The sequence below is a fragment of the Phyllobates terribilis genome, unplaced genomic scaffold (assembly GCF_046119375.1).
Source record: "Phyllobates terribilis strain yellow unplaced genomic scaffold, ASM4611937v1 Scaffold_2__4_contigs__length_985480577, whole genome shotgun sequence".
NCBI lineage: Eukaryota > Metazoa > Chordata > Amphibia > Anura > Dendrobatidae > Phyllobates > Phyllobates terribilis.
The window spans coordinates 868,784,588-868,809,159 of NW_027362762.1; the positions used below are offsets into that span (position 1 = coordinate 868,784,588).

General features: G+C 45.8%; 1 protein-coding gene and 1 long non-coding RNA gene across 2 annotated transcripts in view; one reads left to right on the plus strand and one right to left on the minus strand.

Moving 5' to 3' along the window:
- CLTRN (collectrin, amino acid transport regulator) overlaps positions 1–24,572 on the plus strand; it is a 141,764-nt gene that overhangs the window by 36,070 nt on the left and 81,122 nt on the right. The window lies entirely within an intron of this gene.
- LOC141253035 (uncharacterized) overlaps positions 22,081–24,572 on the minus strand; it is a 69,114-nt gene continuing 66,622 nt past the window's right edge. Inside the window, exons 2-3 of the long non-coding RNA XR_012314198.1 lie at positions 22,322–22,392; positions 22,081–22,235 (exon numbers count right to left, since the gene is read on the minus strand). This is a non-coding gene — a long non-coding RNA (uncharacterized lncRNA). The remainder of the gene's footprint in view (positions 22,236–22,321; positions 22,393–24,572) is intronic.

Sequence of the window (24,572 nt, forward strand, 5' to 3'; positions counted from 1 at the left end):
AATTCTCCCACGCTGTCAGTGATGTGCATGAGGTGAGCTCATGTCCAATGAACTCAGCTCACCTCCTGCACGTCACTGACAGCGTGGGAAAATTCTCCTGCAATCAGCGCTTCAGCGTGAGAATTTTCCCACGCTGTCAGTGACGTGCATGAGGTGAGCCGAGTTCATTGGACATGAACTCGGCTCATCTGGATGTCGTCACAGAGAGACGCTGAGCAGCGCAAGCAAGCCTGCGCTTCTCAGTGTCTGCGGGATGACAGGCTGGATGGCAGCGTTCTGCTGCGGTCCAGCCTGTCATCTCGATGTAGCAGAGCTGAAGCTGTCGTGGGAACCATGGAAAGGTAAGGATGAGGTTGCTTTATTATTTTTCTTTTATTGCAGGAGATCGTTGGCTTCAGCTGGAATGGGCGTGATGGTAAGTATGGTTTAATTTAGAACAATAAAGGATTGTGTCTTTATTTCAATTAAAGGACTTTATTCTGGGTGTTTGTGTTTTTTTTAACTTTGACTATGGGGTTAGTAATGGGGGTGTCTTATAGACGCCTCTCCATTACTAACCTGGGCTTGATGTCAGCTGGCATTATAAGCTGACATCAACCCCAACCCTATTACCCCCTGCCACCGCACCAGGGCAGCGTGGAAGAGCGAGGCTAAGTGCCAGAATTGGCGCATCCTATGAATGCGCCATTTCTGGGGCGGCTGACGGCTGGGGTTTCTAGCCTGGGAGGGGGCCAATATTCATGGCTCCCTTCCTGGGCTATTAATATCAGCCCCCAGCTGTCTGCCTAGCCTTTGCTAGCTATTAAATTAGGGGGGACCCCACGTCATTTTTTTTGGGGGGTCCCCCATTTTAATAGCTAGTAAAGGCTATGTATTCAGCTGGGGGCTGATATTAGTAGCCTGGGAAGCTCCGTGGGTATTACCCCCTTCCCAGGCTTCAAACATCTGCCCCAACCGTCTGCTTAACCTCCGCTAGAGCCTAAAATTAAGGGGAACCCCACGCCAATTTTTTTAATAATAAATCCTTTATTTTAATACTAAATGACAAGTACAGTAACCAACACTATCACTGTACTTCATATATATGTGACTGACATGTTTCTATCTATCTAATCTATGTGTGATGCTCTAGCTTTCTGTTCTAAATTGTCGGGTACCGCTGCTGAATTGCCGGCCGGCTTTTTTAAAGAGACAGTGCATGAAAACACTATTATTTTTTTAAATAAATCCTTTACACTAAATGACAAGTACAGTAAGCAACACTATCACTGTACTTATTATATATGTGACTGACATGTTTCTATCTATCTAATCTATGTGTGAAGCTCTATTCTTTCTGTTCTAAATTGTCGGGTACAGATGCTGAATTGCCGGCCGGCTTTTTTAAAGAGACGGTGCATGAAAACACTAATATTTTTTTTAATAAATCCTTTACACTAAATGACAAGTGCAGTAACCAACACTGTCACTGTGCTTCTTATATGTGTGACTGACATGTTTCTATCTATCTAATCTATGTGTGATGCTCTATTCCTTCTTATCTAAATTGTCGGGTACCGGTGTATGCCGCTGCTGAATTTGCCGGCCGGCTTTTTTAAAGAGAGTGTCTTCTGAGCAGTTTGTCAGCTTTTGGACACCTTTGCAGGTGTTTTCTATGTGTTTCTATGTGTTTTTGTTTGCCTGCCATTGGTTTTAACGGTGTTCGACGGTGTTCTAAGGTGTTCGACGAACAGTTCCTCGAACATCCCGGTGTTCGACGAACCGAACCGAACCCGAACACTACGGGGGTGGCTCAACACTAATGGTAACATGGTCGGTGGTAGCTGCCCCATGAGAAGCACGGCTCCAGAGGTGATGTGGAAGGATGGGGAGAAACACGGGGATCATAGGAAAAGTGGTCCCGTGCCGACGACCCGTGTCATGACGGACTGTGACATGGCCAGTCGTAGCTCCCCTCTTGGGAGCACAGCTCCCAAGGTAAAAATGATGACAGGTAAAAAGGTAGGCCCCACAACCAGGCAAAGTAGCGGGAAGGTGTGTCCCCCTGTCTGTCAGGAGTATAGGAGGAAGGTACCCATAGCCTGTCAGACGTGTGGAGAAAATGTATCCCAAACTGGTCAGGGTGACTGGAAAGCTGGACCCTCAGGTTGGTGGGCAAGTGAATCTGCGGCTTGTCGGATCCGCAGGAAGGGTGGGCCAGGAGATTGGCTTAAAGGGGCGATCTGTAAATCAACCCTTATGCCACCTCAAAGAGGGGGAGATGTCAGGAAAATATTAATGTCACGGACATATTAACAGAATATTAGCCCCTTCTACCATGCCCTCTGCTGTAGTGTTTGTCCAGAGATGACAATCATACAGTGTCTTACTGCAAATTATCACCACTTGTCAGCACCAAGCTTTCCCTTTCTGCTCAGCACAAAAGCCCCAAGCACACGCCTGGGGAATAGCTTATGCAAATGTATTTCCTCTTAACACAGACGTGCGATTGACACCTTCTCCCAGGCCAGAGTTTGGAGGAAAGAGGAAATGGTTCATTAAGTTCAAAGGCACTCACAAACAATTGCCGGCCACCAGCCATAGCCAGATCGACTCCAATATGAAATATGAAATCTTATGAGTTCCATACGTCCAACAGTAACGGGACCCATATGTGTAGTGACCAAATCAGCCCAGCAATGTATAGGTAGTTTTCCAGGGCTGTAACCAAAATCAGGGAGCTGTAGTGCAAAAACACCAGAATGGCAGACTGCAGCTTGTTACGCTCGCTCCCGGACTGACTGGCGTGAGCGTGATTAGTGATCCCGCTGTACCATGAACCGAGGAGTGCCTGGAGGGGCATAACTAAGTATCAACCCGATCCGACCAAGGTCGCACGGCGGCTCAGTCGACTCCATGAACCAGGGAGGAACCTAGCAGAGGGACCAGGTGCTACTCCAGGTCAGACCCCGGTCACAGCTGTTGACCCACACCGGGGAATGCAGGAACTGGCATGTAGACAGGTGGGTACTGGCAAACACGACTGGTATGCAGACAGGTGGATATTGACAGGCACAGCTGGTATGTAGACAGGTGGGCACTGGCAGGCACGGCTGGCGTTCAGACAGGTGGGCACAGGCAGGCACGGCTGACATGCAGAGAGGCGGGTACTGGCAGGTAGAAACGCAGGCAGGATAGGGACCAGTACAGACTGGGATACAGGAATGGAGCCACAGGTGCGGTAGACAAGCAGAGCGCAGCAAAACCCGCAGATGCGGTGAATAAGCAAAGCAGAGCAAAACCGCAGATGCGGTGAATAAGCAAAGCAGAGCAAAACCCGCAGATGCGGTGAAAAAGCAAAGCAGAGCAAAACTGCAGATGCGGTGAACAAGCAAAGGAGAGCAAAACCCGCAGATGCGGTAGACAAGCAAAGCAGAGCAAAACCCGCAGATGCGGTGAACAAGCAAAGCAGAGCAAAACTCGCAGATGCGGTAGACAAGCAAAGCAGAGCAAAACCCGCAGATGCGGTGAACAAGCAAAGCAGAGCAAAACCGCAGATGCGGTGAGCAAGCAAAGCTGAGCAAAGCCGCAGACGCGGTGAACAAGCAAAGCAGAGCAAAACCCGCTGATGCGGTGAACAAGCAAAGCAGAGCAAAACCGCAGGTGCGGTGAGCAAGCAGAGCAAAGCAAAACCGCAGATGCGGCAGACAGGACAGGGCTTTGTTCACATGGAACAGACTGGAGAGCACAAGAAGATAGCTGGAACACAGGAGTTAGATACAGAGGCAGGGAAACAGAATGAGCAGAACCAGATACACACAAAGTACTTGCAATGAAGTAGCGAGTGGACACAAGACTCACAAACAGAAGTACAGAGACAACGAGTTGGAGTTAGGTGCAGGTACAGATACTGCAGGAAAAGGGAAAGGTACAGACATAGAGACAAACAGGTAATGGACTAGGACACTGTTCAGACAGGATCTGAACCAGGAACAAGATGCAGGAGCGAGCCTGGGAACTCATCCCCCAGGGTGGCGGAAACTGACTAAAGTCACAGGTACAGGTAACAGGCCTGGATATACAGCCCCCAGGGTGGCAGAAACAGACTAGATACAGGACAGGACCTGGCAACTAAGTTGCAAGAAACAAACAGACGGAAAGTGTTTCTCAGGCACCTCCTACTGGGTGGAGGGGGTTTGAGTATCCAGTGACTCACAGCAATAGGCTGGCGACGCATTAGGACTGTGCACACGGTAGCTATAAGAAACAAGCAGAAAGCCGCGCCGACGCCCTAAGCAATCAGACAAGAGACATGGGCACAGCAGGAACTGAAACAAAGAGTGCAACATGGACTGACAAGTAAGATTGCGGTCTTGCATGGTGGAAGGTGGTGCACCATGCAAGCACGCCGCCAGGAATGTTACACAGCTATGTGATGTGTGATATCTAAATAAAGATAAAATCATAAGTAGTTTGCACGCTTCTGCGATCAGCGAGCCATGAGTTATCGCAGAAGTCAGCGTTTTTAATAAAAATGTACAGGCTGGAGACCGGCCCACATGATGTCACCACAAGGGGCATGTGGCCAGATCTCCCCTTAGGTATAAGAGAACCCATGGACAGTACAGATTCACTCATTGCCAAGGAGGAATAAGAATTATAAGCAACGGGTCCTGTTCAATAACAGCATATTCCAACTGGAGAGCCCCTCCTCCACCTATATTGAATCGTCTCTGTGATCGTATAGTGTAAGTTTCTTCTTTTTACCCTGTTTATTTTATGTAACTGCGTATGTATTTTAATGTCTTCTTTGTAACATATTTGTATATATTTTTCCTAAACACTGCCTCCCTTTTGGATTAAATATAAAATTTAATAGTTCTGTTTCTTTTGTTCTGTAATCGTTCCCTTCCCCGAAGCCATATACACTACCAAAACGCAGGCGTCCGGCCAGGCCTGTATTATATTTTAAACTCGGCCGGTGGTGGCAGAGAGTATTAATAATTGGGCTATCGTGAAGCTGACAGTGACCGTACGGAGGGCGTTAAACACGGATTCCAGGCTGTGGAACCCAGGGTCTTGTGCCATACGCTCACTGGTCGCTTACCGATACCTACGTAGAGAGTAGTCTGGATCGCGTGCTCGCGACTCCGGACGAAATACTGACAGCGTGACGGCACGGTGAGATATTGCATGATCTCCCCGGTGTCGTCCCTCTGTGTGTGTTGGAAATTCCTGACAGTGGTTATGTTTGTAATGGAACAAGTACAGCTTGAAACAAAACTGGTACAGTATTTATATACTATTGATTCATTCTGGTACTGGTGACATTCATGTAGTGATGGTGGTTTTGGTGATGTAATCATGTAGCTATGATGGTTTTGGTAATGTATTCATCACCAGAACCATTATCTGTAATTTAATATTTCACCAAAACCACCATCACTACATGAATACGTCACCAGAACCGCTACCAGTACTTGACTACAATAACAAAGATTAGTATAGCGATCAGTTGCACTAACAGGTCAGCCTTGTGTACATTTGTATTGATTGCATAAACCTACAACTACAAGTTTGTCCTTAACAATGGTAAAGGGATGTTGTGAGTTGTTGTTACCGGCCATCATTAGACAGCAGACCATACAGGAACCACAGTATTGATTAGACGTGAACAGTATCACAAAAAAAGTTAATATCCATGTACCTTAAGTGCGAAGTATTCTTCGATTTGGAGTCATTCTCACCCCTTTTGTCTCTATCTGGTCAAGATACCATGATGATTATTCAGAGCCACATCGCATCTCTGCAGACTTCCATCTTCTCCAGCCATCAGCACATCCCGACACAGTGCTCTTACTTTTATACAGATTGAATTATTTTTACCTGCCCTCCGCTGAATAAGCCTCTTATGGTATATGTCTGTCTTTATAAGCTATGAGGTTGAAACTGTCTGCCCTGATGAGCTATAACCCAGACCCTGTCCACCCTGATGAGCTTCAACCACCACACTGTCCCCCACAGCCACCCATTGTCACGGGTGTGTCAGATGTAACAGACAGTCGCTCTGGATCTGGCTGCAGATGGTCATTGCGTTTGGCATTGCAGATGCCTTCCTAATTCTTCTGACTTTTGGACCCAGCGGCAATTTCCCTCCTACTCTGATTAACACACCCTGGTCTGGGTGTTTATAAACTTTCAGTCTGCTTCAGGGAGTCGCCGGTGACATTCTCATTTTCCCATGTGAAGGCTTGGAGTAATAGCAGTCGGCTAGCTTCCTCTCTGGTGCCCTTGGAGGACGTTTGGTGTTATCTCCCTGGTGTCTGCTCAAGCTAAGTTTTCCCCCCTTTGTTTGTCTCCCTTGTTGTCTTTAGTTTATAGTGGGGACTGACCATTGCTCACCCCTCCCTATCTAGGGCCTAGCTCTAGGGATAGACAGGAATTAGGTTCTCTGTTTGGCGAAAGGTGGGAAACCTATATAGGGAATGTAGGACAGGTAGGGTGATTTTAGATCTTACTAGGGGTCTCCACTTCCCCTTTCCCTAGCATTTGGGCTACTTTCCCCTCAACCCTTCGTGTTGCACTTAATCTTTCCCACACTCTGTGTGACACCCATATAGTATGGTCACCACAACCCCCTATACAGTATGATGTCCCACACAGCCCCCTGTACTAAGTACAATGTCCTGAACAGCCCCTATATACAGTATGATGGCCTCCACAGCCACCCATACAGTATTGCTTCCACAACCCCCATAAAAAAATTGGAGGGCCCCCTGCAGCCCCCATAAAGTATGATGTCCCCCACAGCCCATATACACAGTACAATGTTCCTCTCAGCATCTGTATATAGTATGATGTCAGCCACTACAGCCCCCTATGTACAGTATGATGGTCATCAAAGTCCCCCTAAAACAATTGAGCATAACCCCTGCCATACAGAATAATGGCCCTGATGCCCCACATAGTATGATGTCCTCCACAGCCCCCTATATACAGTATAATGGCTTCCACAGCCCCCCTACAGTATGATGGCCCTCAAGGCCACTTATACACATACTGTCCCCCACAGCTCCCTTTATACAGTATAATGTCCCCAGCAGCACCCTATACAGTATAATGTCACTCACAGCCCCTCATACAGTGTAATGTCTCCCACAGCCCATCCTACAGTATGTCCGTTACAGCCCCCCAAACAAAATGATGCCCCTCATACAGCATAATGGTCCTCAAACATTGCGTTTTTCCTGCTTTTTCTTTGCCACGCACATTTTTGCTGCAAAGAATGCAGCATTTTTCTATCCCAGCAAAGTGAATGAGATTTCTGAAATCTAATGCACGTGTTGCTTATTTTTCCTTTAAAATTTGAAGCTGTTTTGCAGCGTTTTTCACCAATTCTAATGAATGGAGATACAATTCATAAAAAAAAAAAAAAAACACTCAAACGAAAAATTTTTTAGGTAGTGGTTTTCCTGCTTAGAGACACGTTTTTGATGCAGAAATGTCTACATCCAATTCTTAATGTGTGTACATACTGTACTTTTAGTGTTAGACTTTATTCACACATCAGTATTTTTGACCAGCATTTCATCAGTATATGTATGCAAAAACCAGGGGTGTCTCCAAAACACAGAACAGATGTCAATCTTTCAATTATAGTTTTTCTCTGTAAGTTCCACTTACTGACATGTGAACAAGCCCTTACATAGAGATTGCTGAGAAACCCCTTTAGGCCACGTTCACACTTTCAGTATTTGGTCAGTATTTTACATCAGTATTTGGAAGCCAAAACCAGGAGTGGGACAATCAGAGGTAAAGTATAATAGAAACACGTCACCACTTCTGTATTTTTCACCCACTCCTGGTTTTGGCTTACAAATACTGATTTAAAATACTGACCAAATACTGAATGTGTGAACGTGGCCTAAGGCCTCATTCAGGCATCAGTAATTTCTCATGTACGCAAAAAAAGTCCAATTTTCATCAGTGTTTGGTCTGTGTCAGTTTTTGCTGTCAGTGTATCATCAGTGATTTTCACATAGGTAAAAAAAAAATAACTTGCCATGCTTCTCCTGTTCAGTTCAATGTTAATCACAGACAGCACAAGGATGACACCGAAGATTTTACACTGATTCCATCCTTGTGCTGTCCGTGATTTTAGGGGACCCATAAACTTGTATGGGTAATTTTGCTCCGTGACTCCAGTGAAAAACAGACATGACTCTGATTTTTTTGCAGACACATGGTACACATAAAAAAAAGTGGACACGTGAATAGCAACATAGATTTTAATGTGAACGTATTCTACCCGCGAAACACATGAATAAAACGTGAAAAACAGAAGTCTGAATAAGGCCTTAAAAGGAACCTGACAAGTAATACATGCTTTTCAAGTATGCTTTTCTCTGAAACGCCGCAGCTCTTCAGAGTCAAACTTACATGGTATAAATCATGCTGTCAGCTGTGGATTTTGCAGGATGTATCATTTGTCCGGTTCCCTTTAAAGCGAATCTGTCAACAGATTTTACATTACATTCTTCATACATTTTAAATGGATTTTTAGACCAGATGAGGCTGCTGTAATTACTTTGAAAATCCATGAAAGACAAGCTATAGAATGAAATAGCTCATTAGTCAAAGTGTTTGCACCTAATGCCACGGCCCCACTATCAGTATTTGGTCCGTATTTTTTCTCAGGAGTGGAAGCCAAAACTAGGAGTGGGTGATAAATACAGAATTGGTGACTTGTTTCTATTATACCTTTTCTCTGATTGTTCCTCACCTGGTTTTGGCTCCCACTCCTGAGGAAAAAATACTGACCGAATACTGACCAAATACTATTATCAGCTTGTCTAACTATACCTTTAGGTTGGTGAAGGCCCCTTTCTGGAGCTGCGACAGACCTTTTATCACAGCCATATATAGTACAGGTAGCTGCAAATATCCTATACCCTTGGCAGTCTTCACTGTTGAGACTTCTTTAGAGAACGCTGTGCAAGATCCCAGTTTTTCACTAATAACACATTGGTAAATCTGCTCCCTTTGTTGTTTGTGCACTGGGCTTATGAGCAGTGCCGGACTGGGGTGCCTAGGGCTCACCAGTAACATTGACTCTGGCGACCCACTTTTCAACTATTTGCAAATATCACATTACCCTCATTCACATATTTTCCCATGTTTCTATATAATAATAAATGGCGTAGTTTGTTAAATGAGTGTTGAGATGATGCCCTTTTCTGTACATAAAACAACTGTATTGCGCCAACTACTTTTCATATAAGTGGAGAACCCATTCCTACATGGGGGCCCACCGGAGAATTCCCCTTTTCTCCTGTGGGCCAGTCCGAGCCTGCTTATGAGTCTCTGTGGAATGAGAATAGAAAATGATGGAAATTTGTCAAAGTTTAGCATAGGAACACAGACTGGATGAAGAATTTTTAGCTTCTTGGTAACTGATTCCTAGTATTATCACCCATACAGATTGCCTTGCTGTTCTCATTCCTTGTGTGGTTATAGCTTCCAAGGGTTTGGCTGCTTTTTTTTTACTATTTGGAAGGTGTCCGCTTTGACACTGGTTAATGAAACTCCACTCCGCAGCTTAGTCAGCACATATTTCACTTCTAGTAATACTTTTGTAGTAATACATTAATTTATTAAACAAAGTTGACATAAGTATTCTCATTATGGTTTGCTATTAATATACATTCGTCATTAAGACAAGAAAAAGATACAATGTTTAAACTTTCCTTTCTAGGAATTACAAATTGTGGGAAGCAATGTCAGATTAGTCCATTAGACTTCATTCACACACAGTTTTTTGCAGCAATTTTAGCTGATAAAATCACTATTAATTTCATTTGTTTCTTTCAAAGGTCTTAGTCTTTTTTTTTTTAGTGGTGTTTTTTTTGGACATACATGTTTTTTTATGCCCTTTTTTTTTTCTTATGCCTACAGCATTGTAACGTTTGAAAAAACTAACTTAAAAAATGCATACGTGCAGAAAAAAATGCCACAAGACAAAAATCTTTAGGCTAATATCTGGCTGCAGCATTGTGGAAAAAATAAACACTAGGAAAAATGGTACAAAAAAGACTAATAGTTTTCTCATAAAAAATCATTGAATTTAACCACATTCATGTGAAAGCTCTTTAGAGCTATACATTTTCACTGCACATTTCTAAAGGTAACAGCCTAATGATAGACATTAAATTTTATAATCTGACAGCACCATGATATAGGGACAAATACCCTGATTCCATGGATGTATCACTTATTTTACTGGGTGCAGCAGTTGTGATGCCATCACAGTTTTCTCTGCTGCAGATCTAGCAGAGCTCAGTTCTTGAGCTGTGTATAACTCTGACCACACCACTGATTGGCAACTTTCTGTGTATACTGTATGGTGACAGAGACCTGATAATCAGTGCTGGGGTAGTGTTGGACTACTCTGCACCTGCTAAGTTGTCCTGTAATGATAATCTCAGGCTGTTAAAACACTGATTGTATTGAAACAGAAAAACACAGCATAGTAAGTGACTAGTGTTGAGCGAGCACTAAAATGCTCGGGTGCTCGAAGCTCGGACCGAGCTCACCGTGATACTCGGATGCTCGACCCGAGCAACGAGCCCAATGTTAGTCAATGGGAGACCCGAGCATTTTTGTGGTGGCACCCCCGGCAGTCTGTAGAAAGCCTAAAAAGTGCCCAAAACGATAGTGACAGTGCTCAAATGACATGGGGACAGCATGGGGATCGCCCCAGGAATCATTTCTGACCCCCAGGTCACTGCTGTCAACAACGTGGTCAGAGGTATTAAGCCACTTTTACGGGCTCACAATAAAACGTTCAAAAACGAAACTGAAACGGTTTTCCTGTGAAATATGTTAACCCTAGAACGCATGACCATAAAAATCTACACTTTCACATACCTGGGGCCTTTTAGGCCCGTGTGCAAATAATAAATAAATGACCAACTGGAAATGACAAACAACTATATACCTGAGGAATACCTAGAGTTTCAAAATTCTTACTAAAGAAATCTTGCAGAAAATAGAAAACAATTAACAGGGCGGGCCTGCGAGGCCCCAGGTATGCGTTCTAGGGTTAAGGAACATCCTTTCCAGGGTAAAGACTTGTGTATAAGGTAAAATAAATAACCAAAAACAAAAATACTCCTCCACACCTTGGGCTATGTTCACAAGTAGCATTTTTTATGCATTTTTGCACTTTTGTATTGCTTTCAACCATTACAAATGCATTGACCGGGAAATGTCATTTTAACATTTTACAACCTTATCTGTGCTGTGTGACACATGCATACAGTGCTGAAAAGACATGGGAACCGCATGGGGAAGACCCCTGGAAGCATCTCTGACACCCAGGTCACTGCCAAAAAGTGTGCCCATCAGAAGTGATCCTTGCCGCATCAGAAGATGCAGACTTGCAACTATCCCCGTGCAAGTCCTTGTCCCAGGGCAGTGTTCAATTGTACCTCCCCCATTCCTTGCTATGCAAGCGCAAATATGCAGCCAACCACCCACCCACCCGCAGGCTGCAATACTATACTGCTAGCTTGCACTTGAAATGGGGCCCTTTAGTTTGGAGGAGGCCGAAGCTGGCCACTACTTCATGGCTGCTTCGGCAGCGAGGTCTCCATACTCAGTCCCCAGCCGCCACTATTTGTCCCGTTAACCTTCCCCACACTTTTCTTAGCCTGGCCTGCTTTAGGGCAGCATTGGACGAGCCCACCAGACAACCAGACTCCTCCGGTGGGCCCTGGCTTCTCCATCAGGGGAGTTGAGAGTGCCAAGGTGAGGAGCATGATGATGATGATAGAAGTTAGCATCTGCTTTGTTTTCTTGGAATGCAAGCGTAAGTGTGCAGCCTGCCACCCACCCACCCCCAGGCTGCAATACCATACTGCTAGCTTGCTTGCACTTGAAATGAGGCCTTTTAGGCTTGTGGAGGCAGACGCCGGCCACCATGTCATGGCTGCGTCGGCGGCCTGGTATCCATACTCAGTCCCCAGCCGCCCCTATTTGTCCCGGTGCGCCTTATACACAAGCGCGCATACCAAAACATTACCTGTGCCCTCCCCAGTGCATTTAGTGGGAAGGACAGCCTAACTACAAACACGTGGACAAGTGAATGTGGCCAGGGATGGTCCATCTCACTGACGCCTTCACACTCGGTTAATATTGTGGAAGCCGGGACACAGTTGGACACTGGGATGCAACACGTCCTCCAGACATAGAGGATTGTGGGTCCTGGGTCAATCAGGCTTCAACACAAAGTTCAGAAGGTAGACAGCAGCAGTGGTCGGCCTCCTACACAACGAGTAAATTATTCATGATCATGAGGCCATCCACTCCTTAGCTTTCTGTTCCTTGGAATGCACGCGCATGTATGTAGTAGCGGCTAGGCCTGAGGTGGTCAGCGTTTTGGCGCATATCCTACCTCCTCCGAGGATTGCTGGATGTTTTCCTGCTACTATCCCAGTTCTATGACTCCTGTTAAAACAAAGCTTCAGGTGATGAATGATGGATGAGGTGGTGGCAAAGGAGAAAGAGCAGGAGGAACAGGAACCATTCACATCAATATCAGGCCAGTCAACCACATATGTCTTGTAGGATATGTTTCTGTACCAAAAGGAGCGGTTTGGCTACACTGTTATAGGGCATACAGTGAGTGCAATGCCTACCAAAAATTTAGAGGCACTCCAATGCCCCTTGGAAGTGACATGGAGGTCAGAGGGCCTTAACTAAACAGTTTTTTCCATTTATAGCAACTGGGTCTCCTGTACACTGTTGGCCTAAGCAGTGAATGGAAGGCTTTCCAAAAATTATGAGGAACTGCAATGCCCCTTGAAACAGATGTGGATTACAGCGTACTAAAAATCTTCTACCCATTATTGGGGAGTGGGTCTCCCTTAGTGTTCGCCTATGCATTGAAAAGCAAAAGCTGACTAAAATTAGGAGGAAATGCAATGCCCGTTGGAAGAGTCGTGGAGGTTAGAGGTAATTAAAAACAACATTTCAATGCCCCTTGGAAGAGCTGTGGAGTTCAGAGTGGTTTAACAAGACTGTTTTAATGCTCCTTGGAAGAGACGTGGAGGTCACAGTAGCTTAACAAGACGGTTTTAATGCCCCTTGGAAGAGACGTGGAGGTCCCAGTGGAATAAAAAGACAATATCAATGCCCCTTGGAAGAGTGGTGGAGGTTACAGTGGAATAAAAAGACAATATCAATGCCCCTTGGAAGAGTGGTGGAGGTCCCAGTGGAATAAAAAGACAATATCAATGACCCTTGGAAGAGACGTGGAGGTCACAGTAGCTTAACAAGACGATTTTAATGCCCCTTACAAGAGCCATGCAGTACAGCATATTAAAAACATTATTCCCATTATTGGGGAGTGGGTCTCCCATAGTCTTTGCCTATGCCTTCCAAGCAAAAGCTGCCAAAAATAAAGACGGAGGAACTTGCAATGCTGGCAACAAGGACTACGGTCACCCTGGTGGTATAGTGGTGGTGGAGGCTGAGGATAAGGAGAAGAGCAAAAAACAGCCGAAATGAGGAAGCGTATACCCATGTGTGGGTGTGAAGCGGTGTATGGGAATACACCTCCCGAAATAACACAGTGGATTTGACTTTATGTTACTCTGCTGTCATTTGGTGGTGATGAGAAGTCTGGCCCAATCCAGCCCTTGTTCATTTTGATAAGGGTCAGCTTGTCAGCATTGTCAGTTGACAGGCGAGTGCACTTATCAGTTATAATTCCCCCAGCGGCACTAAAAACACGCTCCGATAACACGCTAGCTTCAGGGCAGGCCAAGACCTCCAAAGCGTACAGAGCGAGTTCATTCCAAGTGTCCAGCTTGGATACCCAATAATTAAAAGGCACAGAGGAATCACGGAGGATGCTGGTACGGTCAGCAAGGTACTCCCTCACCATCTTTTGAAACTTTCCACTCCTTGTGAGAGTACCCCACGCCTCAGGGCCTGTAAGCTGGGCGGGTCCCAGAAAACTGTCCCAGAACATTGACAGTGTTCCCCTGCCTCTGCTGGATTGGAGTTGCGTCTCTCTCGCCTGTATGCCTTGGTTGAGCAACGAACTGTGACCTCTGCCGCTAGCGTGTTCATATGGGAATTTTTTTAACAGTTCTGCAGCAAGGGCCTTCTGGTACTGCCCCATTTTTGTAGACCTCTCCACCTCAGGAATAAGAGAGTGAAAGTTCTCCTTGTAGCGGGGGTCTAAAAGTGTCACCAACCAGTAATGACTGTCACCCAACATTTTGACAACGCGAGAGTCACAGTTAAGGCAGTGTAACATAAAGTCAGCCATGCGTGCCACACTGGTAACGGGCAAGACTTCCGTGTCCTCACCAAGATGACGACTGACCATGCTCTCCTCCTTCTCCCCCCTGTCCTCAGGCCACCCACGCTGAAACGACGGTATGACAGTTGTACAGGTACTACCGTCTACAGCGTATGATACCAGCTCCTGTTCTTCCTCCTCCTCCTCTCCCTCATTGTCCCCCAATGCACGTTGGGATGAGATGAGGCTGGGCTGTGTTTAATCGCCCGCTACGGCTTCTTGATCCATCTCATCATACTCTGGCTGCAATGCCTCTTCTTTAATTCTCTGCAGAAAGCGTTGCAAAAGACAGACAAGTGGGATGCTGACGCTAATGATGGCTTCATCGCCACTCACCATCTTGGTGGACTCCTCAAAGTTTGTCAGGATGGTACATATGTCAGACATCCAGGTCCACTCCTGAGGTCTTATGTGTGGAGTCTGAACAGAATACCGACGGCCTTGTTGATGCTGGAACTCCACAACTGCTCTCTTCTGCTCAAAAATCCTTTGCAACATGTGGAGGGTAGAGTTCCAACGTGTGGGGACATCACACACCAGTCGGTGTGCCAGAAGCTGCAAACGCTGCTGCAACACAGCAAGGGTGGCAGAAGCTATAGCCGACTTCCGAAAATGAGCTGACAGGCGGCGTACTTTGACGAGCAGATCTGGCAACTCGGGGTACGATTTAAGAAACTGCTGAACCACGAGGTTAAGCACATGAGCCAGGCATGGTACGTGTGTGATCTCGTCTCGCCTCAGAGCCGCCACCAGGTTACGGCCATTGTCACACACGACCATGCCTGGATGTAGGTGCAGCGGTCTCAGCCACAGATCTGCCTGCTCTTTCACAGCTGTCCACAACTCACAAGCAGTGTGAGGTTTCTCACCTAAGCTTATGAGTTTCAGCACAGCCTGTTGCCGCTTGGCTGAGGCAGTACTGCAGTGCTTCCAGCTTGTAACTGATGTGGTGATATCTGAGATGGAGGCTGAACATGAGGAGGAGGAGGAGGAGGATGCGCAGGAGCTGTACACTGTGGGGGCAACTCTGACTGACATAGGGCCCGCAATCCTCGGTGTGGAGAGGATGTGTTCCGTCCCAAGGTCCGACTGGGTCCCGGCTTCCACTATGTTTACCCAGTGTGCCGTCAGGGAGATGTACCGTCCCTGGCCACAAGCACTTGTCCACCTGTCCGTTGTCAGGTGGACTCTCCTAGTAACTGCGTTGTTGAGGGCACGGCAGATGTTTTGGGACACGTGCTTGTGTAGTACGGAGATGGCATACCAAATAAAATAGTGTCGGATGGGGACCGAGTACCGAGGGACAGCCACCGCCATAAGGTTGCGGAAGGATTCCGTCTCCACCAGCCTAAAATGCAGCATTTCCAACGCAAGCAGTCGTGAAATGTGTGAATTTAGGACTGTGGCCTGTGGGGCGTTAGCAGCGAATTTGCGCTTTCGTTCAAAGGTCTGGGATATGGACAGGGGATTGCCTTGCACGCACAACAGCGGAAGAAGCAGTGGTGACACCCGTTGACACTGGTCGTGGACCCTGGGGTTCGCCCCACAAAGTCGGGTGCTTTGCTGACATGTGCCTGATCATGCTGGTGGTGGTCAGGCTGGTAGCTTTGTCACCCATGCTGATGCTGGCCTGGCAGGTGGTACAAATGGCCTTTTTGGGGTTATCAGCAGAGTCTTTAAAAAAATTCCAGACTCTGGAAGACCTACCAGTTGTACTGGCAACGTCCCTCATGTTGGTGTTACGGGGAACGGTTGCCTGCCTTCTGTCTGCGGCCACCACACTGCTTCTTCCTGCCTGTTGGGGTACTCTGCCTCCCTCCCCCTGTGTGCTACTGGCCTCTCTCTGTGTGTCCTCCTGCCACGTTGGGTCAGTTACTAGATCATCCACCACCTCCTCCTCTTCCACACTACGGTCCTCCTCCTCACTTCGTGGCAATTGTGTCTCGTCATCGTCCACCTCTTGTGACAAATTGCCAGCGTCGCCTTCCTGTGGCCGTGGCTGTTCAAATATTTGGCCATCGCTACATGGGATCTCCTCTTCCACCACTTCAAGCGGAGCAGGCGAGAGGCCCAAATATGGAAATGGACCAGTGAACAGCTCTTCAGAGTGTCCAACTGTGGGATCAGTTGCTGTCTGACGACACTCGGCATGGTGGGAGGAAGGAGCATCAGGGTGAGGAGGAGTATGCGGTCGAGACTCATGGCTACTAAGACTTGACCGTGTGGAAGACAGACCGGAGGTGGTGGTGCCCTGGTGACTGGAAGTATTATCTGCTATCCAATTAATAACCTGTTCACACTGATCAGTTGGCAATAGTGGTGCTGTTGTGTGCTTCCCTAGTAATTTGGTCAAGAACTGGGAGCGAGAAGATGTGGCTGTTGGTTGTGGCACATTTTTACCTTGGCCACGGCCCCGTCCTCTGCACGCACCATCACCAGAACGTCCAGTTCCACGTCCTTTGCCACACGCCTTGCCCATTGTAAATGAAGTAAAATAGCTTACACTCGCACTATCAATGGAAAAAGGGTAATAAAAAGGAGATTTGAACCGTGGAAGAGGAAAACCACAGTTCTATTTCTCTGGCCTACACCAGAATCTTTTAAACAGATATATTTGTGTCTGAACTGACAGCGAGACACTCAAACTGTTTTTTTTTATGTAAAAAAGGCAAAAAGGTGGATTGCACCCAGATTTGAACCGTGGAAGAGGAAAACCACTGTTCTATTTCTCTGGCCTACACCAGAATCTTTTAAACAGATATATTTGTGTCTGAACAGTCAGGGAGACACTATTACTGTTTTTTTTATGGAAAAAAGGCCAAAAGCTGGATAATACAGAGATTTGAGCCGTGGAACTGCAAAACCAAACTTCTAGTTATCTGGCCTACACCAGAATATTTTAAACAGATATATTGGTGTCTGAACAGTCACAGACACACTCAATTTTTTTTTTGGGGGGGGGTGTGGAAATACCAAAAGGTTAATAAGATGCATATTTGTACAGTCTGACTGAGGGAAAAAAAAATACAGGATTTAGATGAAAAAAAAAGGATTTTTCCTGGCCTCTGAGACCGGGGGATAAGTCTAGCAATTTGACCAGCAGGAGCACACAGGACTGTAATACACTCTTTGTTGGTATAACCACTGCGTCTCCTATACAGCCTGCCTGCCTGCCTGATATCTGGGATGGATATTAGTCCTGAGAAGGACTGTTTGGTTTGATTTGATTTGGCAAGGCTTTAGAGACCCTACACTAACTATTTCGCAGTATAAATCTCTCCCTAGCTCTGCAGCACTGACCCTACACTGTCTGATCCGGAGCGACTGTGTCCAAGATGGCTGCGGCATTACAGTGACTGGCTGGCAATCCCTACATGTTCATTGGCTCTGTAAAGAGCGCCAAACATGCAGGGCGGAGACCCGAGCTCCCGCCCGAGTAACCCGGAAATGCTCTGTGCTCGCCGAACATCCCGAGTAGTGAGATGCTCGGGCGAGTACCGAGCAGTGTCGAGCATGCTCGCTCAACACTATAAGTGACACATCAATGTAATTAGAGTGTTCTCTCCTATATTATGGTGCTCTCAGATTAAATAGAAAAACTTGGTGACATATTCCCTTTAGCCCCTTCATGACCTTTGACGTAAGTTTATATCGTGGTCGGGAAGGGGTTCATGACCTATGACGTTAACTTACATCATGGCGATCGTGCCAGTACAGGAGCAGTGCATGCACGATTGCCGACAGGAGTTCGGCGTAAGTAATAGCCGAGACCCTGCTGTCATTGCCAGGAGGGGTACCCGTACCGCCCATGGCCATTTAACCTGCTAAATGCCACAATCGATATTGATCGCAACATTTAGGAGGCTAGGAGAGTGATTTTTCTAAAAAATAGTTTTTATTGTGTAAAAGCGCTAAAACATAAAAAAAATTACATAAATATAATATTGCTGTAGTCGTAATGATCTGAAGAATAAGTTGTCTTATCACTGTTAACACACAGAGAAGGGCATAAAATAAAATCCCAGAAAACAATTCCTGAGTTGCTGGTTTTTGTTCATTCTGCCTCCCAAAAATCGGAATAGAAAGCGATCAAAAAATGTCATTCGCCCGAAAATGGTATCAATAAAAATTCCTCACATTACTATGTGGGTAGAATTATAGAAAAATTATAGCTCTCAGAATATGACAATGCAAAAAAAAAAAAGAAAATCTGATATCTCCATAATTGCACCAACCTGAAAAATAGTCTTCTAATCACTTATATTGCACGAGAAACGGCGTAAAAAATAAATAAAACCAATTCTTCGCCTGCTGTTGATTTGTTCATTCTGCCTCCCAAAGATCGCAGTATGGCTCGGCTCACATTTATCCTTCACTCTGCGCTGAGCGCTTATACCGGGTTTCCATGTAAATCTCTGAAATACGAGATTTAGACGGAAGCCCCGGCAGATGTTTCCCTGTAATGAGGAAGATGAAGGCACCGTGGACGCTGTCTGGCCTGTGATCCGACAGTGTCCGTCTTTTTGGCGTGCATAAAAGCACGGTTGATCAGTTTTGTGCATTTCTGAAAAAAAAAAAAAGTTCACCGCTGAACAGAGACCAGACAGAGTCCAGAGTAACTCTGCTGCTCATTATAGTGAAAGGATCACTGGGGGGTTTCATATGAATCATGTCAGCAGTATAAATGTGATACAAACTTTTATGTAAAATGTTCTCAATAAAAGTTTCAACTCAATCTACAAAAAAGCAAGTCTGTCATCTGTTAATGGGCTTCCACTTTACTGGTAGTACAAAGGCTCTGGAAAAGCGCCCTGGTTCCTCACCCCCAAAAGAAATTCAGCAAATTCTACACTTCCAAATCAAAATGTCCCCCTCCCTTTTGAACCCCACAGTGTGCCTAAACCGCAGTTAACATCCACGTATGGATCGATGAGAGCCTGCTTAATTTATGGGGTCCATGTCTCCAGAAGCAAGAGCTGGGCATAACGTACTGGGCACTACGGTGGCAGATTTACAGTTTTAACTTGGCAACATTCACTGCTGCTTGTTTTAGGAAAACACCCATAGAGTCAAAATCATCACATAGTTTGTATCACATAGTTTTTTTTTTTACTATGTTCACTAAATGCTAAAACTGACCTTCCAATATGATTCTCCAGGTCATTATGAGTTTGCAGATACCAAACATGTATAGGTTCTCTTTTATTTAAATGGTGGCAAAAAAATCCAAAGTTCGTAAAAAATAAATTAAAAAAAATACGGCGCCATTTTCCGAGACTCGTACCATCTTCATTTTTCGTGATCTGGGGCCGGGTGAAGTCTTATTCTTGCGCGTCGAGCTGACGTTTTTATTGATACCACTTTGGGGTAGATACGATGTTTTGATTGCCTGTTATTGCATTTTATTGCAATATTGCGGCGATGAGAAAAAAATGATTGATGTTTTTTTTCTCTTTACGCCGATCAGATTAATTCTTTTTATATTTTGATAAATCGGGCGTTTCTAAACACAGCGATACCAAATGTGTGTATTTGATTATTTTTTATATTTTTAAAAACTTTTTTCTCTACTTTTTACTTGCGTCAATAGTCTTGGGAGACTATAAGCTGCGATCATCTCATCGCTTGTGTTACACATAGCAGGGCTTCAGCAAAAATGCTCATCTGCCAGCCATGGGATGGCGCTCATAGCAGATTAGCTATGACGTCCATAGGGGTCTCCTGCAGGTCCTGGGTTGCCATGCTAACCCATCGGTGCCCTGCGATCATGTGATGGGTGTGCCGATGAGCGGTCTTATGACGCGCTTCTGGCGCAACAATGTTAAATTCAGCTGTCGGACATTGATACCAGCATTTAACATGTTAACAGCCGCGGGAGGATCGCAATTCCACCTCCAGCTGTTAGAGACACATGACAGCTGATCAAATCAGCTGTCATGTGCCTGAAAACATGCGGGCTCAGCGCCGGAGCCCGCATGGAATGCAGAGATGTCATAGGTCGTGAAGGAGTTCTAAGGCTATGTGCCCACGATGCAGAAATGCTCCGGATTTTTCCTGAGCGTTTCTGCATCTCCCTGGCAGAAAAAACGCATACGGATTGTACATGCGTTTTTCCTGCCAGGGACAAGCGGATGTGAAGCGTTCTTCACATGCATTTCCGCATGCGGGTTGTCAAGCGCTTTCCAAAAAAGTGGAAAGTGCTTGTCAACTTGGTCACACTATATAAATCCATGCAAACTGCATGGATTTATATAGTGTGACCGTAAAGAATGTTAAAAAATAAAAAAATAAATCTATACTTACCTTCCGATGGCCCCCGGTGTCTTGCTTCGCTCCGTCCTGGCTTGCCGGCAGATCGCGGTACACTGAAGGACCTGCTGTCACATGACTATGACGTCAGCGCAGGTCCTCCAGTCCACCGCGATCTGCCGGCGTGGGAGGACGAGCGCAGCGGGGGCCGTCAGAAGGTAAATATAATCTTTATTTTTTATTTTATTCTTTTTTTCACAGTTTCTATGGTACCCGGGTCCGGAGGAGAGTCTCCTGTCCTCCACACCCGGGTACCATCCGCACATTGAAACGCGTGGAATGCGCATCTACATATACAGTGATGCGGATTCCATGTGTTCCATGCGTTTCAATGGCGGCGAAAACGCAGCACTTCCGCAAAATAATTGGTAGTGCTGCGTTTTTTTCCGCAATGATAATCCGCAGCGGAAATTTCCGCAGCATGTGCAAAGCACATGCGGATTATCATTGGGGAACATGGCAAGCCTTCTACCATGCGTTTTTTAAGCGTTTCTGCAGCGTTTTTGTCGCTGCGGAAACGCTTAAAAAACGCATCGTGGGCACACAGCCTTAAGGGGGGTTTAATGATGAGTAAATCCTTACCTTTCTACTACAAATCTATTTAGCTGTTTTAGATATGCAAATTGCCTCTTCAGAGAGGAAGAGGACTAGAACTCTAGTGTCACCTATTGGAAGTAGCAATCCTAAAAGTCAATATCGACCCTTTAATGAGCCTTTAATTTCCCAGAGGAACATTGCAAGGCTTAAAAGTCCTGTCTCTGACTGACAAGTTACTGAAACATTACTGACCTGTCAGTCAGAGACAAGAGGCAGGTAGCGGACGGGAAATAGGGAGAGAGGGCAGGATAGCTGTGAGTGTAAGACCCACTGCACTGCATTTGTTACTCATTAGCATACAATTTCAATTATGGATTTCTTTAAAATGGCAAAACAGATTTATACAGTAAGGATTTCCTCAGCATTAAAGCACCTTTACATAAATGTCATTAGGTTTGGGGCATACAATCCTGATGAAAAGTTCTCTTTAAGTAATTTTGCAAACCGTAATCTCATAGAATAATGATTCCCAGTTATTATACAGTACCAGAATAATGCACACAGTCATCACACATTATTAGAATGATGCACACATTTATCTCACAGTATTAGAATAATGCAGACAATGATCTTGCAGTATGAGACTAATCCATAGAGCATATAGGAGATACTAGTAGGTGGCGCTGGTAAACCCACAACCTAAACCTGCTGCTGATACTAACAGTAAACCACAAAGGCTGTCGAAGTAAAAAAACGAAGACAGGGTATCTGCGCTGGTCTAGGTAGTTGAGGAGAAACTAAAGAAGTGGCTGTAGACAGATATTAAAATAAAAGAATTTATTCGTAATTATACATCAGTAAGAAAGGTAGTTAAAAATTGGGTGTCAGACATATACGGGGTTCAATAAAATAAGTGGAGGCAACTATCCTCCTAAAAACAAGTTAAAAGGTGACGCTGAGTAACGTGTTAATTAGAAGGTGACTTGATGCTTGCTTCAGGCGGTGTGGTGGGTGGTGGTCTGCAGTAGATGGAGTAGGCCTAGAGAAAAAGGGAGGTAGGGGTAGTTAAATAGGCCTAACTCTTGAGGGTTTAATCTCAATGGCAGTGTAGGAAAAAAGTAATACCTGTTTAGGGTAGTAAGGTGTTTGCTGCAGGGTGGTGGAACGGCTTCAGAAAGTTAGTCTGAAGTCCAAGTCTGTGGGGAAAAAGGGGATATTTAGAGAAAAAAAGGAAGCAAAGCTGCTGCACGCAGATAGACCAATAGATGGCGATGTACCTGAGTCCTTAGGGGTGCTGGAAGTTGCTAATAGAGTGCAAGAGCAGTGTAATCCTGGATTATACACAATACCATAAAGAGTGCACCAGACTCCTAGGGGACACACAGACGTATGAACTTATGTCCTCTGACCCCACTCCCACAGACACCTTGGATCTAAAAAAATTGTTGGATAAAGGCCTTAATGAGAACCTTCTAAGTAAGAATGAATATGAGTACATACTCACACCATACCCAAGAACCGCAATATTCTATTATCTCCCAAAGATCCACAAATCTATGACCAACCCTCCCGGAAGACCCATTATTTCAGGCATTCAAAGTTTGACCTCCAATCTATCCCGATATATTGATAACCATCTACAAAACTTAATTCCCCTACTGCCAGCACACTTGAAGGATACAAAACATACTATACAATTGCTGGATAAAATCAAATGGAAAAGTCATTATATATTGGGAACGCTGGACATCACATCACTCTATACAGTTATCCAACATCAAAAGGGCTGCCAAGCTGCGAAATTTTTCTTGCAGCTACACACCACTATGCCAGAACAACAAATTAACTTTATTGAGGAATGCATGTTTTTTATTTTAACCCACAATTCCTTTAAATATGAAGACAAACATTATAGGCAGAGATGGGGTACCGCAATGGGCACACAATTTGCGCCCAGTTATGCAAACCTGTATGTAGGCCTGTGGGAGCACTACCATATCTTCACTCACGGTAACCTCCACCCCAACTTAATATTCTGGCGTCGTTTCATAGACGACATCCTGTTCATTTGGGCAGGTAGCCAGGACTCTTTAAAACAGTTTCTGTCTGACCTTAACATTAATGATTTTTTTCTTCAATTCACCTCATCCACTAATGCTAATCAGGTGAACTTTTTGGATCTAAATATATATATCAAAGATAACCAAATATGCACCCGCACTTTTTTTAAACCTACGGATACTAATGACGCGCCCCTGGGCCTGTGTCGCGCTGCGTTGCGCACGCGGGAGCTTACCCGGAGCCGGATCTCTTGAGGGTTGTAGTCTCGTGGCGGTGACCCGGTCCGTGCCCAGGGAGTCAAACTGAGCGGCGATGTAACAGCGGTAGATGCAGGACGACTACGCCACCCGTTGAATGCAGCTATGGAGCTGCCGCTGCAGGACAGTCCGCTGAGGCCGGTGGATGGATGGTGCAGCGTAGATGGTATAACCCCCAACGGGAGGGGTATGGCCTCAGGGCAGCAGATGTGGATGATGGGGGTAGCAGGAACCACTCAGAGACGGTGCGGTGTAATTCAGGGTCTTTACTGGTAACAACGATAGACCCTCCCGGAGTACTTGCTAGTGAACGGGGCCTGGTCAGTCCTTGAGCAGATGGGATCTCCCCTGGCCAGGCGGAGTTGTAGGCCTCCCAAACTGACTGTACTCTTCTGGCTACCTTGCTAGAAGCGGATATAAGTAGCCCACGTCCCTGAGTGTACCGTGTGGTGCTCACCCGTATGGCCGGTGACTCGGGGCCTTCTAATGGCTTCCGCTCCACGATGGCGGTGCTGGTCCCACGCGTGTGACCGTGCCTTCGGGTTTCTGGGCCTGAGGACCTGAAATCCCCTGCCGGTCGGCTTCTGCTGCTGGGTAAGAGTTAGTCCCCACAGCCTCGGACGCCGGGTCCGGTAAGAAAGCTTCTCAGTCAGGGCGAGCTCTGCAGCTGCCAGCCCCTGACTCGTAGTAGTATTGCTTCTGCTGTTTCTTGTCTCTACTCTCCTTGACTCCAGGCTCAGGCCCCTGGACAGGGCCTGCCTGTGGAGCTGAGCCCATAGAGCAGCTCTGCTCCCTGTCTTCTCCTCTCAGAACTCCCTACCCTGCCTCAGCCCCAGGTTTATATAGGGGAAGTCCTTCCCCTCCCAAGACTGGGCAGGAGGTGTGGCATGCACAGGATCCCTGACCAAAGGACCTCCCACCTGCTCTCAGACGTAATATCTCTATCACTGTGGCAACCAGACCCCTGGGGTGTCACATTCCCCCCTAGTGAAATTTAGTACTCCGGGACTAAACATATTTTTGTAACATAACAAAGTATAAACAATAACATTACAATA